Below are 14,317 nucleotides of genomic sequence, written 5' to 3' on the forward strand. Positions count from 1 at the left end.
CTCCGGGATGGGTCTCACCTCCATGCCTTTGCCTAGGTTGCTCTCTTTACCAGGAGCACCCTTCTCGCCCTGGCAAGTTCCTCCGTTCACACCACAAACCTTTATGGCACACCACTAAAATGTCCCCCTGGGCTGAAGCTCTTCCTGGTTGCCAGCTCCTCCCCATGCAAAACCAGCCTCCCCTCCTGCTCCCAGGCCCCGAGCATACCCCCTTCATTAGACACATGCACTCTACTGCTCCTTGAGGACAGAGCTGGGTCTGACCCACTTCTGTATCCAGCATCTGGTGGAATCTATTGAATGAATGCGTGAACAAATGAATGAATGATAAGCCACAGTTCAAGGCTAATGTCAGCCAACAGGCCTCACCCATGTCCCTTGCTGAGAGCCAGTCCCCTGTCCAGTCTGTCTCCCCAAGTGAGCAGCCCAGACCCACCTGGCCAACGGAGTCACTAGAACATTGATTCTGATCGGTCCCATCCATCATGCCGCTCAAGCCCCTTTTCTTAAAGAACATTAGGGAGTAAATGTATCATCGGTGACTGGAGGCCCGATAAAGCAGGCACCTCACAAAATTTAGTATTCAACTCGTAAAGGCCTTAAAAGCATTTTTCAATTATGAATGGCCTGGGGGGAGTCGTTCTTTCTTCGCCGGGGGATGAATAAAGATGGAAAATAATAGCATATCAATATTGTTGCAACTTAGCAGGATTAATCTGGAAGAGTTAAAGTCCTTGCTTCTCCCTGATGCCTGCACGCTCAGGTGCACTGGGAAGGACTCAGCCAAGGTGACCCTCACCAGGTCTTTCGTGGGCAGGGCTGCATCCCCAAGAATCAGCACCTTGAGGGCCGTGACCTTCCCTTTCCTCTCTCACAGCCTCACCCCCGAATGTTCCCTGGCTCTGAGCCATTCTTCTTACCCACGTGAGGCCTCCAGGACCTGCTTTCACATGGCGACCTCTAAGCTTTGTATCCCTGTTGTGCTAATGGTTGCTCAAATCTATATGATAACATTTCATAGGACTTTACCAGAAAGAAAGAAAGAGAAGAGAGAAAGAGAAAATTTAAAAGTACATGTAAAAGCTAAGTGAAAGGTACACTTTTGTGCTATTTTTACAACTTCCTATGAATTTTTAACTATTTCAAAATAAGAAATTATAGTAAAAAGTAGGTCTCACAGGAACAAAGGGAATGGGCCTCTGCTAGCGGAAGTGTAAACAGGCACAGCAGCTTTAACAAACGAGTTTGCATTATCCAGTGTCGTGAATAGGACAATGCCTCCCCTCCAAACCCCAGAATTTATGAATATACAATATTCCCTCGCTTATCGCAGGTATTATGTTCTAGAACCCCCACAATAGGTGAAAATCCACGAAGTAAGAACCTTACATTTATTTTAGTATTTATATATATTTTAAGGCTTTATAAACCCTTCCCACACACTTATAAACCATTCCCAGTCCCTTATTAACCTATTTCACACTTTTATAAAACACTACTTATGTTCTTAAACATATTCTACACTCTTAAACCTACATAACTTTAACAACATACGTATACAATATGGTTCTCTTATCATGGCCTCACTGTATCACAGGATTTTAAAAAATATTATATTTAATTATTTATCATGGATTTTTCACCATATCGTGGGATTTTGCGGTACCGTATATGTATGTTGTTAAAGTTACGTAGGTTTAAGAGTGTAGAATAAATGTAAGGCTCCTACTTCATGAGGGGATCTAGAACGTAATACCCGCAATAAGTGAGGGAATACTGTATTTGGTTACAGGCAAAGGGAAATTAAGGTTGCAAATGGAATTAAGGTTGCTAAACAGCTGACCTTTAGATGAGGAGATTATCCCAATGGGCCCAATGTAAGGCCTAATAAGTGAAAGAGGGAGCCTCAGAGTCAGGGAGATTGGAAGATGCTGCATTGCCATCTTTCAAGAGAGAGGAAGGGTCATGAGCCAAGAATGTAGACAGCCCCTAGAAGTTTGGAAAGGCAAAGAACAGATGCTTCCCTAGAGCATCCAAAAGGAACACAGCCCTGACAACACTTTGATTTTAACCCAGTGAGATCATTTTGGAGTTCTGTCTACAGAACTGTAAGATAATAAATGTGTTTTTTAAGCCACTAAGTTTGTGGTAATTTGTTATGGCAGTAACAGTAAATTAATGCATCTAGAAAATAATATTTTTGAATTACATATGCACACACACTAAGACTTGGCAATTTCATGCGTAAAGAAAATCTTCGGTCTGCATTAGGTCACAGCTATGGTATGGTGACATCTACAAGAATGTTCACAATAGCATTATTTGAAATAATCCAACAATCCAAATGTCCACAACTAGGAGATGGGTAAATGCATTGTGGTACATTTCTATAATGGAATATTATTAAGCAGTGAAAAATGAATGTTTTAGCTACACACAAACATATGGATGGATTTCACAATGCAGTGATGAATGAAAGAAGCAAGTCACAGGAAAGAAGACATATAGTAAGGACTCATTTATATAAAACTCAAAAATAGACAAAGCTAAAAAACATACATTGTTAAGGGCTATTTTTTTTAAGGGCTAGCTTTTTAAAAAGTAAAACCATAAGAAGAATGAGAATAACAAATACAAAATTCAATATGTTGATTACCTTTTGGAAAAATGATAATAGGACATTGAGAGTCTCAAAGGTAAAGTAATTTCTTGAGCTAGGTGATGTGGACACAGGCATCTGTTTTATAATTAATATACACTGTATTAATTATAATAATTATTATTATTTAAATAGTGTGTGTGTATATGTATACTCTTTGAATACAAGGTGTAGTTCACAATAAACTATTCTTCGTGTCCTTGCTTTTGAGCATTCATTTGATCCATTTTCATTACGCTATGAGCAAGGCAAGACCGGGGTCATTACCTTCATTTTACAACTGGAGAAATTGAGGCTCTTAGAGATTAAATGACTTACTCAAGCCCACCTGCCTACTTCCCAAGCTTCACCTCTATCCACTCACCCCATCGCTCTGGCCTCTGACGGAGTTCAAGAAAGCAATGAGACAGCAGAAAGAGAAAATAGGGGCCTCTGCCTGGCTTTTGAATTTCAAAAGGGGAGTCAAAACATGAGGTCATGGAGCAAGTCTAGAGATTATGTAAGGAGAGAAAGCAAACTCTCTCATCACTCAGATTATGTAAAGATCTTTGGGCTGATGTAAGGATAAGTTTGTCAGTGTGTGGTGGGGTGGCATATGAGATTTGGGGAAAGTCAGCAGTAATGAAAAGTGATGTAGAAAGTGTGAGAAAGATCAGCCCCACACTACATTTCCCCAAGATCAAGTGTTACAGGAGGACAAAAGAAAACCAGACAGCTTCCTAGGACCTGAAAAATCTATAAATCTCACCTCCAGGGAGAACCCAAGGAGATAGCAAGACACTAGGGTAAAAATGGCTAGTATGTGGGTGGTTAGGACCTTGGGCAGCTTTATTGAGCTTCCTGAAGCTGCTTCTGTGTAGGAAAAGGCATAAATAACCAAAATCTAAAACGAGAAAAGGAGACATAACTACAGAACTTACAGCTATTAAAAAGATTTTTAAATTAATAAGATATTGTATAAAGTTTTACATAATATCTTCCTTATTGAAGTTGATCATTTAGATGAACTGGACAAATTCCTCAGAGAACTCAGCTAACAAACTGACAGAGGAAGAAATACAAAATCTGGATAGTCCTACATATTTTAAAGGTAACACCCATTTTTAATGTCTCACAAAGAAAATCTTAGGCACAGATGGGTTCACTGGTGAATTCTTCCAAAAATATAAGGAATAAATGATACCAATCTTAAGCCATTCCAAAGAATGTATTTCTAAATAGTATTTTTGAGGCCAGCAAAACTTTGATATAAAAACATTGCAAGAAAGGAAATTATAGTTCAAATTCTCTCATGATTAATTAACCCCTCTAAGGCTCAGTTCTTCATTTCTAAAGTGGAAATACTAATAGTTTTCTTCCTTGGAGAATTCTTATAAAAATTAAGTGAGATAAATGCAAAAATCCTTATCAAAATACAAGCAGACCAAGTATCCATGTATAAAGATTATTATAGTCATAATTAAGTTCAGGTTTTTCTTCCCAGGAATGAGAGGGTTGGTTTAACATTTAAAGATAAATTATTGTAATCGACCATATTAATAGAATAAAGGAAATAAAGAATAAAAATTCTACATTCATCTCAGTAGATGCAAAAAAGTCATTTGATAAAATTCAGCACCAGTTCATGATTTTAAAACTCTTTGCAAATACAAAAAATAGAAAATTTCCTTAATCTAATAAAAGATATCAACATAAAACCACAGCAAACATCATACCTAATACAGTATTCCCTCACTCATCGCGGATATTACATTCCAGACCCCCCCCCCCACGAAGTAGGAACCTCACATTTATTCTACACTCTTAAACCTACGTAACTTTAACATACATATACAGTACTGCAAAATCCCATGATATAGAGAAAAATCCATGATAAATATAATATTTTTTAAAATTCCGCGATACAGTGAACTGCGATATAGCAAAGGACTACTGTAGTAAAATATTGAGAACCTTCCTCTGAGATTGTTAATCAGGCAACTGTGTCTACTATCACCACTTCTATTAAACATTGTTACTAAAGATCCTAACCAGAACAATAAGGTTTAAAATAATAATAATAATAATAATAATAATAATAATAAAAGGCATAAAGATTATAAAGGAAGAAGCAAGATGCAATGTGGTTGTGTCCGCTAAAAATCTAAAATAATTAAAATTAATTGGTCAATTTAGCAAGCAATTGCATTTCTCTGTACCAATAATAATAATTAGAAAATGAAGTATAAAAATATGCAATTTATAATAGAATAGAAAATATCAATAACTAACAATAAATCTAAAATTAGATGTATAAGAGCTCTACACAGAAAACTATAAAACATTATTCAAAGAAATTAAAGACTTAAAATCAGTAGAAGAGTATACCATGTTCATGGATTAGAGACTCAATATTATAAGACTATTCTCCATAAACTGATCTGTAGATTCAATGTGATCCAAATCCAAATCCTAACAGGCTTTTTGATAGAAATTGACAAGTTAAGTCTAACTTTTTTCATGGAAATGCAAAGGTTAAGAATTGTTAAGACAATCTTAAAGAAGAACAAAGTTAAAGAACTTAACCCATTGAATATGATGACATTGTAAAGTAATTAAGATAGTTGGTATTAATACAAGGAAAGGCAAATAGACCAATAAGACATAAAAATATAGGTATTCCATTTCTTAAACACATTAATTTGAGGGAGAGGATTCTTACTCACTGCACAATCATAAGTGCCATAAGGACATCTTGAATTTGTCATGAGGGTCAGAAATGCTTCCTTGATGAAATGATGATAAACCTGAGATTTGAAGAAAAAAACAAAAAGATCATGTGCAAAGGCCCTGAGGGTGTAGTAAACCAGACCCATTCAAGAACTTGCCAGAGCACAGAGAGAAGGGTTGAGATGGAAGATGTGGTCAAAGAGGTCAAAGGTCAGCATGGCCTCAAGGGCCACAGTAAGGAATATGACCTCATTTCCACTTTCATAAGGCTCCTCACACCTGTTCAGGGGCTCACTTCCCATAAGACTGTAAGCTCTAGAAGAGAGGACCCTGGTTCTCTGTCACCTTGGTGGCAGTAGAAAGTGTTCAGAGGTATTTGATAAATATGTGTGATGGCAGAGCTGAGACAAAAGCCAGAGCCAGCGATTCCTCTTCCAAGGCTCCTTCTGCTCACCTTGGTGCCTCAAGGTTTCCAACTGCTCCCAAGACTAAACTCAGGTCTTCCTCTGCTCTCTCCACTTAAAGTCAAAACCAGAAAAATTAGTTGTTCTACCCACAAGACCTCATTGGACCAGGTTAGACTGTGCTCCAGTGATAAATGATTTCCATGTCTCAGTGGCCTGCAGGAGCAAAGACTTACTTTTTGGCCACAGTGCCCATTCATTGCTGGTCATATGTTGCTCTGATCCATGGCATCTTCACTCTGTAACTTGCAGAGATGGAGCAGCCTCCTTCTAGAACATGACAGTTGTTTTGGAGGAAAGAAAAGAGACATGGCAAATCATGTAAGGCCTTTAAGAGTCTGCCCAAAATAGCATGTGTCACTTCTGCTTACATTTTATTGACCAAAGCAAATCACATAATAAATCTGAAGTCAGTGGAGTAGGCATAAATGATCCTCCCACAGAGAGAAGTAAATAATTAAAACCAGTAATACAATTCACCCCCACAGCCTACCCTCTACCTCACAATAATTTTTAGTTAAGCACATAGAGTGAGCTTTAAAAACATAAATTATCAGGTACCCCTGCTTTAAACCTTCCACTCTTCATCCTTAAAACAAAATCCAAATTCGTGGCATGCCTAGCCCTGACTCCCTCTCACTTCATTCTCAATTACTCTCCTGCTTGGACACTTGCTCCATCCACACCAGCCTCTGAATGTGCAAGCTCTTTCCTGCCACAGGACCTTTGCACATGCTCTTCCAAAGGCCTACCTAGATCAATGCTTTAACCCAACTATCCCCAGTCCTGGCTTTTCCCATTTTTAGGACTCAGCTTAAATGTCATAGCAGAAAGACTTCCTGGACCACCCTACTCTCTCACATTATCCTTTCTAACACTGAACAAGCTGGGGTTTTTCTGTGTACATAATAGCTTTATTGTTAATTGAGTGTGCCACCTACTCCTACCCACCTACCCCCCACACACACAGGAATGTGCCTTTACCTGTCCTATTCACCACTGTAGGAGTTCAGCAAATTATAGTGGCATGAATAAACAAATTAGATCAAGACAGGAGGGGCTAGGCCTGGCCCAGACAGCTCAGTGCATGTACCTTTCTACACCATGCCCCCAACCCCAGGATGGCATTGCAGGGTGGGCAGGGTGAGACCCATGCCTCATCTACTCCCCGTCCTTGCCCATCCACTGCAGTCAACCCAGAACCAGAAGGCATGTTGTGGGGCATCTATAAATTGAAACATGCCATCATTTATTGAATGGCTGCTCTACCCAGTTTAGATACCCACATATCTTGAACGTTCACTGCAAGGCTCTGAGTTGGGTATTAAAATCCTTTACTTACAGATGCTCAGAGCAGTTGGCAGGTTTGCATACACGGCTGTGCAGCTCGCAGCTGGAAGAACTGGGATTAAAAGCCAAGAGTGGCCCAAGAAAGGCCTGAGCAGGATTTTTGTGCCACCAGATCATTTGGAAGCAGGGACTATAGTGATACCTGTAGTTGGCAGAATAATGGCCCCCAAAGATGCTCATGTCTTAATCCCCAAAATCTGTGATGTGCAAAAAGAACTTGGCAGGTGTGCTCAAGTTAAAGATTCGGCATGTCAAAAGACTGGATTGTCCCTTGTGGTTACTTTGGGCCCATCTAAATGAGGGAGGCAGGAGTGTCAGAATCAGGAAGGGAGACTAGAAGATGCTAGACTGATAGCTTTGGATACAAAGAAGCAGGTCATGAGCCAAGGCATGTGGATGGGCCCTAGAAGCTGAAAAAAGCAAGGAAACAGATTCTTCCCTAGAGCCTCCAGAGGGGACGCAGCTGGGCAGATGCCTGGATCTTAGCCCAGTGAGACTTCTGACCTACAGAATTATAAGATAATAGATTTATGCTGTTTAAAGCCAATAAGACAGTAGTCATTTGTCATAGCAGCAATAGGAAAGTCACACAACCCCTCGCTGTATTGAGCCCACGTCTGCCTCCCCAGTCTCCCCAGTTGAACTGTCGATTCTCTGTTGGCAATTGCCCAGCAAACAGCATGGGAGCGTACGGAATGCATTCAATACGACTCAGAGGGTGCAGCTCAGTGGCAGGCAAGAGTAAGGATTCACAGTGAATCCAGGGGACTAGAGAGGACATGTGGTGAGACCAGGCAGAGATGAGGGGCAGGAAGGATGTGAGCTAGAGGGGCCCAAACAGGAGCCCTGAAGCACTGCAAAGAGCCCAGACTACATCTGGAAGGACCCCCCCACCCCCCCACCCCCACCCCAAGCCAGGCCAATCGCCTGCATTTCACACATGCAAACACCGAAGACCCAGAGAGAGAGAATGACCAAAACCACCCAGCAAGCTGATGGCCAAAATGGGATTAGGAATTAGATCACCAGCTCCTGGTCATTCCCATGCCTCTGGACAGTCTTTCCCCACCTCAAGGGATGAAGATGTCCCTCACCCAGAGACCGGGAGTGATGAGTCTACAGGCCAAGTACAGGCAGGGTCCAGGAAGTCTGTGGAGAGGGCCAAGGCAGGCTCCTTACCCAGGAGCTCTCCGTCTAGCAGAGAACAGATCTGACCCAGATATAATAGTCCCAGCTCTGCCACAGTGTGACTTTCAGCAAGCTCCCTCTCTGAGCCTGTTTCTCAATCAAGTAACTAAACAATATCCAAGGGCTTTTCTGGCTCTTGTGTGGCATGAACTGCCACCAGGCCTGCCTTGCTCCCAGTCCCAGTGTCCCCAGCCCCAGCTGGGGCCCCATCGCTCCTCAGCAAGCTCACCTCCTCTCCAGGCTCTGGCCTGGGGCAGGGGAATACAGCAGCCCAGCTCCCCACCCTGGGCTCAGCAATAGGTGTTTCCCACCCTGTCTTGAGCTTAGCCCCTCTCCTCCCCATCACCTACCAGCTCAGCTGAGCTTCCAGCCTATCCTGCTCTGGGGTCCTAACCCCAGTGAGAGAAGACGACTAGAATTACATGATGCCAACGGGCAGTTGGCTCCAATGCCTGAGTCTCTCCTGCCCCCAGCTCCCCATCACTGGGCCATCCTGGTCCTCCTCTCAGACCTTCGATGACCACCACCTTCCTAGACGCCCAGCCTTTGGTTTCTGTGCCCTGCTGGCTGGCCTGTACTTTCCCCTCAAGCCTTCAAGGCCCTCCCAACCCCAACATCCTGAGAGCCTTAACTACAGAGACTGTCCAGCTCCCTGCACCTCTTGAATCCCATCCTGTACCAATGCACAGAGAGGGTCAGCAACTGCCTGGAGGACACACAGCAAAGGCACAGAGCCCCCAGCTTCAATGTCTTCACCTGTGACCACTCCCCGCACTCAAACTACAACCCCACGATCCCCGCTGACAGCCTGAAGGACAGGGAGAGCAGCCAGCCCTGGTGACCGCTGCTGCCCAAGACCACAGAGATGCTATTCTTTCCTCGAATGAGCTCTGCCCACCCTGCTCCAGATTTAGCCATTTAATGCAGCCAGGCCTGCGCTGTCCCTGCCTCTGAGATTAGCTCTGGAACAGGCTTTGAATGCCTGCCCAGAGACACTCAGCTTAAAACACCAGGAACCAGAAAAAAAAAAAAATCGACCACATTTAATGGGGCCGTCAGCGGGCGGGTCTAGGCTGTCCATTATGTAGCCCTGCCTGCCCAGGGAGCCCAGCCACGTGGCTGCCTGACCACAGCATTAAGGCGACATTAGCTTGCAGGCTAGGCTGGGGGAGGAGCTGCCAGAACCCAGGCCTGGGGCCTGTCTCTTCACTCCCCAGGGCCCAGGGCCCCGGGGATTCTCGATGCCGCTCAACAGGTAGTCGGGAAGGAAGCGCCCATCAGTAGGCTGGTCACAGTCTGTGAAGAAAGAAAGCGGCACTCTGGCCTTCAATTACAGGTGAATCTGAAAGGGCCAGAGTTACAGGTCCAACCAGAATCAAGGGAGGGAACACAGACCTGCCTCTCAATGGAAGCAGCCCATGTCACATGGTAAGAAGAGCATGTGGGGTGCCCTCCACTCCCCCGCCCCACCCCTACTCGCATAGGAAAGGGATTAGCCATGGTGGGAAGGTCTCACGCCCTCTTCAGAGCTACTTCTCAGAAGCTCAGCCACTTAAATCCGTGACCCCTGGAGATTTCTTCTGCAGATTCAAGGGCTACCAAATGTCCTGGCAGAGTCCCAAGCCAGACAACAGGATATCTGGATTCCACTTCTGCTTTTCCTGACGGCCCGCCGTGTGACCCAGGGAGGGCCTTTGACCTCTCTGAGCTGCTGGCCGCAGGTCTGAGCCCTGGGGGCCCCTCTTCATGGACACACATCTTCTCCGCCCTCCCAGGAATCTTGGGCTGTTTGTGTCAAGTGCTCTGAGATCCCACCAGCCAAGGCTTACTGAACACCTGCTCTGTGTCCATTCTGTGCAAGGTGCTGGGGCCTCAGTTTGCCCCCACTCCTCAAAACAATGATTATCGTACCACAGGTCAATCTGGAACACCAGTTGCTGCAGTCTTCAATGAAGAGAAGTGATTTGGTAAACATGGATCTCCCAGATGTGAGAAGAAAGCAAATGGGACATCAAAGCTCCTTTCATGTGAACTTTCCTGGGCCACAGAACTCATGCAGTGTGACAGATTGTATTTTCCAAACATGGCCACCACAGTTTCCATTCCACATGTTCTTCCAACACTGTGACCATGGCCCTACGTGCTCCCTCCCTTGATCTGGGGTGGGGGGTGGGGGCTGAGAGGATAGCAGAAGTGACGCTATGTGACTTTGGAGGCCAGGTCATGAAAAGCAACACAGCTTCCACTTGCCCCCTTGAAACACTGCCTCCTGGAACCCCAGACGCCATGCCCCGAGGAAGCCCAGGCCACATGGAGAAAACACATGGGGGTGGTCCAGCCAAGAGGCCCAGCTGAGGTTCCAGAGAACACCAGCATCAGCCATCAGACCTGACGCCAAGGAAGCCTTTAGGACAATTCTCGCCCCGGTCACACTCTTGAGCGCTAGTGCTTGAGGAATGTAGCAAGGACCACCTTAGGTGGACCCAGTCAACTCTCAGAACAGAAAGAATATTTTTGAAATGTCGTTGTCTGCCCTGGCTGGTGTGGCTCAGTGGATTGAGGGCTGACCTCTGAAATAAAACAAAATATTTTTTTAAATGTCACTGTCTGAAGTCACTAAGTTGGGGATATTTTATACAGAAATAGATAACCAGAACATGTAACAAGTAGCTTCCTGCAAACCACGTTTGCAGGAGTGAGGAGGGCCTGCCACACCCTGGAGTGTCCCTCTCTCTCTTTGGTCCTCTGCTAAACCAGGCCTCTGTCACAGGATGATGATCCATCCTAACCAGCACTGGCATTACAAAGTCCATATCCACTGAGCATCCACCACATGCCCACGTTCAACGTACGTTCCTGTAACACTCAAAACATTGCTGCCGGTTAAATGTCTTGAGCCCTGTTTTACAGATGAGGAATCAGAGGTTCAGAGAGGTTGAGGAAGTTGCCCAAGGCTACACAGCCAGTGTAAGGAGGTCCAGGGGTTGAGGCAGCTCTTACTGGCACTCCCGCCCCAGGCTGTCTCCTCTCTCTCCTGGGCAGGCTGAGGAGGGGAGCAGAGCAGCCCGTGGAGAGCACCTGAGCCAAGGCCCCATCCTGGCTATGCCTCTCACTAGCTGTGTCTCTTTGGGCAGCTTTCTCTGCCTCTCTGAGCCCCAGATTTCTATTCTGTGAAACAGAACTCAGATATAGAGTTGTTAGGGGGCGCAGAGAAAACACGGGTATTGTGCTTCAATGATGACTGAAGAGAAGCTAGGATGCCATCAGCTTTAGAAGGAGGAAGTTTAGTCACCAAGGCCAGCCAAAGAACTTCTTCAAGATCTGGCCAGTGGTCTGGACTCCAGACAGATCAGGGACCACAGGTGGCAAACTCAGCCTCCGTGTGCCCTGACCAGACTGTCCCTACCCCCTCAGGTTGGAGCCCTTTCCCCAGGCACACAAAACCCCCACCAGGCAGAAGTCACAGCCTGGCTGGGTTGTCTCTGTCAAAGGCACCTGTTGGGCGATCCTGGAGGAGAAACCCCTCCCCTCCCTCCTGGTTAATTGCATCAGACAAACAGTTACCACCAGGCTGTGCTGACTCCCCCAGCCACCCCTCCAGGTCCCGTTTCTGTTTCTCCCCCTGCTCCTGGTCCTCAAGGCTGCCCTCCATGGGCAACCTCAACGTGCCCCTTAGCCTTGTGGCTTCCTATTGGGTTCAGCCAATGAAGAGTTCCCAGCAGGAGGCAGAAGAGGAAAGAGGTCACAGGGACAGACCCACAGCATCCCAGGCCCATAGAGCTGGACAGATGCCTGAGAGCACGTATCTGCCTCCTCAGATGAGGACTCGGGTCTGCATTTGTGGGTGGGCTGGACAGAGGGGCAGTGAGGAAGATGCCACCCTGTGGGGCTCGAGTCTACTGCTGAAGTCTATTGCTCCCCTTCCTCGAGGTTCCCTCGGCATTTAAAGGGACCCTCCCCTGTCTCTCCATTTGAGATACTGTTTACCAAGGACTCAGACCCAACACCTGCCCCATCCCAACCCCCGGCTGACATTCAGAGACAAAACTTGGAGTCTAAACTCTACTGCAGACTTACTGCTGTGAGCCTGGGCAAGCCACTAGTCTCCCTGGGCCTCAGCTGCCTTGCCTGTAAAAGGGCAGAGTAACAGTACCTGCCTCATGGGGATCCAATGAGGTAACACTTTAAAAATGCCAAAGCAGCCTCTGGGCCCACAGCAAACATCAGTTGCTCCCATGACCCACCTGCTTCCCTAGGTCACAAACAAGCAGACATTTCCAAGCTGGAAAGGCTTTGGGATCTGTCTCAGTCCATTCAAGCTGCTGTAACAGCATTCCATAGGCTAGGTGGCTTACAAACGACAAAAACCTAATTCTCGTGGTTCTGGAGGCTGCAAAGGCCAAAATGAAAGCGTTGCATGGCCATGTCTGGTGAGACCTCTTCCTTGTTCATAGCTGGCCGAGTGCCCTCACGTGGTGAAAGATGCTGCGGGGTCCATTAAAACCTCATATTTCAGCACCTCCCAGAGCCCCATCTCCTGATACCATCATTGGAGAGTTAGGGTTACATATGAACTTGGAGAGGACACAAACATCCATAATATGGTCCATCCAGGCCAAGCTGCCAGAACACAGATGAGGAAACAGGGTCCCTCCTCGGGGCCCTTCCCCAGCTCTCTTCCCAAACTGTGCACTGGAGGTAGGGACGGGGGAGGAAGGGTTCTGCTTCCTGGTCCCCACTTCTGCCTCCTGGATGGGGGCACCTCCTAAAACAGCCGTAGCAGCTTCTAGAAACATCCACAGCCTCGCATTCAGGGCATGAGCCAGATCACCCCTGCTCCTGTCTGCTTCCTGTGCCAGGAGGCCCACCATCATGCCATATGTCTGGTGTAGAGCCATGAACACCCTGGGCCACAGATGGGGGGATGGGCAGAGGTTGCTTGGGAAAGAACGGTGGGCAGAGACTGGAATGGAGTGCCTAGGAAAGAGTGTCCTGGGGAGAGGGAATGGCCTGGTCAGCAGGTGCTGGATGCCCAAGGGCTTCAGAAGGAAAGCAGACACTGGTTTCTTCCCGGGGGGCAGTAGAGACTGTGGAACACTTTAGTGATCGCACGTGCTCAGCTTGCTAATGCCAAACAGCGGCCCAGACCTTAAGCCACCCTTGCAGGGGGCATTCTTGCTTATCCACCCCCCTACGCATCACCACAACACGAGCCAGAGCCCCTCCCCAGCCATGGCCAGCAGGTCTGAGAGCCACACAGGGCAGAGCCAGGCACCAGCCCGGACCATAGCCAGTCTCTCCAGCAGGCGAGCAGACTTGTTGTGTTTCTGGGACACACGCAGAGGTCTGAGGCGATGACCCTGTCACACACATGTCAGAGCAGTCCTGACAAAGGCTGGCAGCCAGGAGCCCTGGTCCTATTCATTCTGGGGAAGCCCCTTCCCTTCTCTGGGCCTCAGTTTCCCCTCAGGACACTGTGAGCTCTTCAGTGCTACAACCCCACCTTCCCCTTCTGTCTCAGGGGTGGACTTGTCTCTGAGTTTGACCTCTCCACCATCAGCACTCCAGGGCCTCCCTCCCAGAGCCTCCATAAGCATCCACTCACCCCAGGGAGGCCTGAGGCCCCGCTTACACAGGACACTCCAGAGACCAGCGGCTCCCTACGGCTCCCAGACACCGACTCTGCCCTCACTCCCCACAGCCCAGCCTCCCATGCTCTTGTCCTGGGCTGCAGCTGCCAGGAGGGGGGAAGTGTGCTAATTCCACTGGAGGCTCGACCCCACACTCATTTATTTCAGACATGACCTTTGATTTCTCGGGTAGAGTGTAAATTACATGTCGCCAGCATAAAATATTAAATCCAATTTATACTTAATTATTGATGCTATTATGTATTCTATAGTAATGGCATCAGAAATCTCAGCCCCCGTCCGTGCCCAGTAAATAG

At 46.5% G+C, this 14,317-nt stretch overlaps 1 long non-coding RNA gene across 3 annotated transcripts in view; it reads right to left on the bottom strand.

The window, feature by feature from the left end:
* The window catches only part of LOC150014372 (uncharacterized), a 54,936-nt gene that overhangs the window by 3,872 nt on the left and 36,747 nt on the right, over nt 1-14,317 (bottom strand). For 2 of the 3 annotated variants that reach the window (XR_016509925.1, XR_016509926.1), the window contains exons 2-3: nt 6,009-6,102; nt 5,365-5,445 (exon numbers count right to left, since the gene is read on the bottom strand). This is a non-coding gene — a long non-coding RNA (uncharacterized LOC150014372). The remainder of the gene's footprint in view (nt 1-5,364; nt 5,446-6,008; nt 6,103-14,317) is intronic. The other variant, XR_016509927.1, reaches the window with a different exon arrangement.

The sequence above is a fragment of the Furipterus horrens genome, unplaced genomic scaffold (assembly GCF_987537825.1).
Source record: "Furipterus horrens unplaced genomic scaffold, mFurHor1.1.pri manual_scaffold_3, whole genome shotgun sequence".
NCBI classification, from domain to species: Eukaryota; Metazoa; Chordata; class Mammalia; order Chiroptera; family Furipteridae; genus Furipterus; species Furipterus horrens.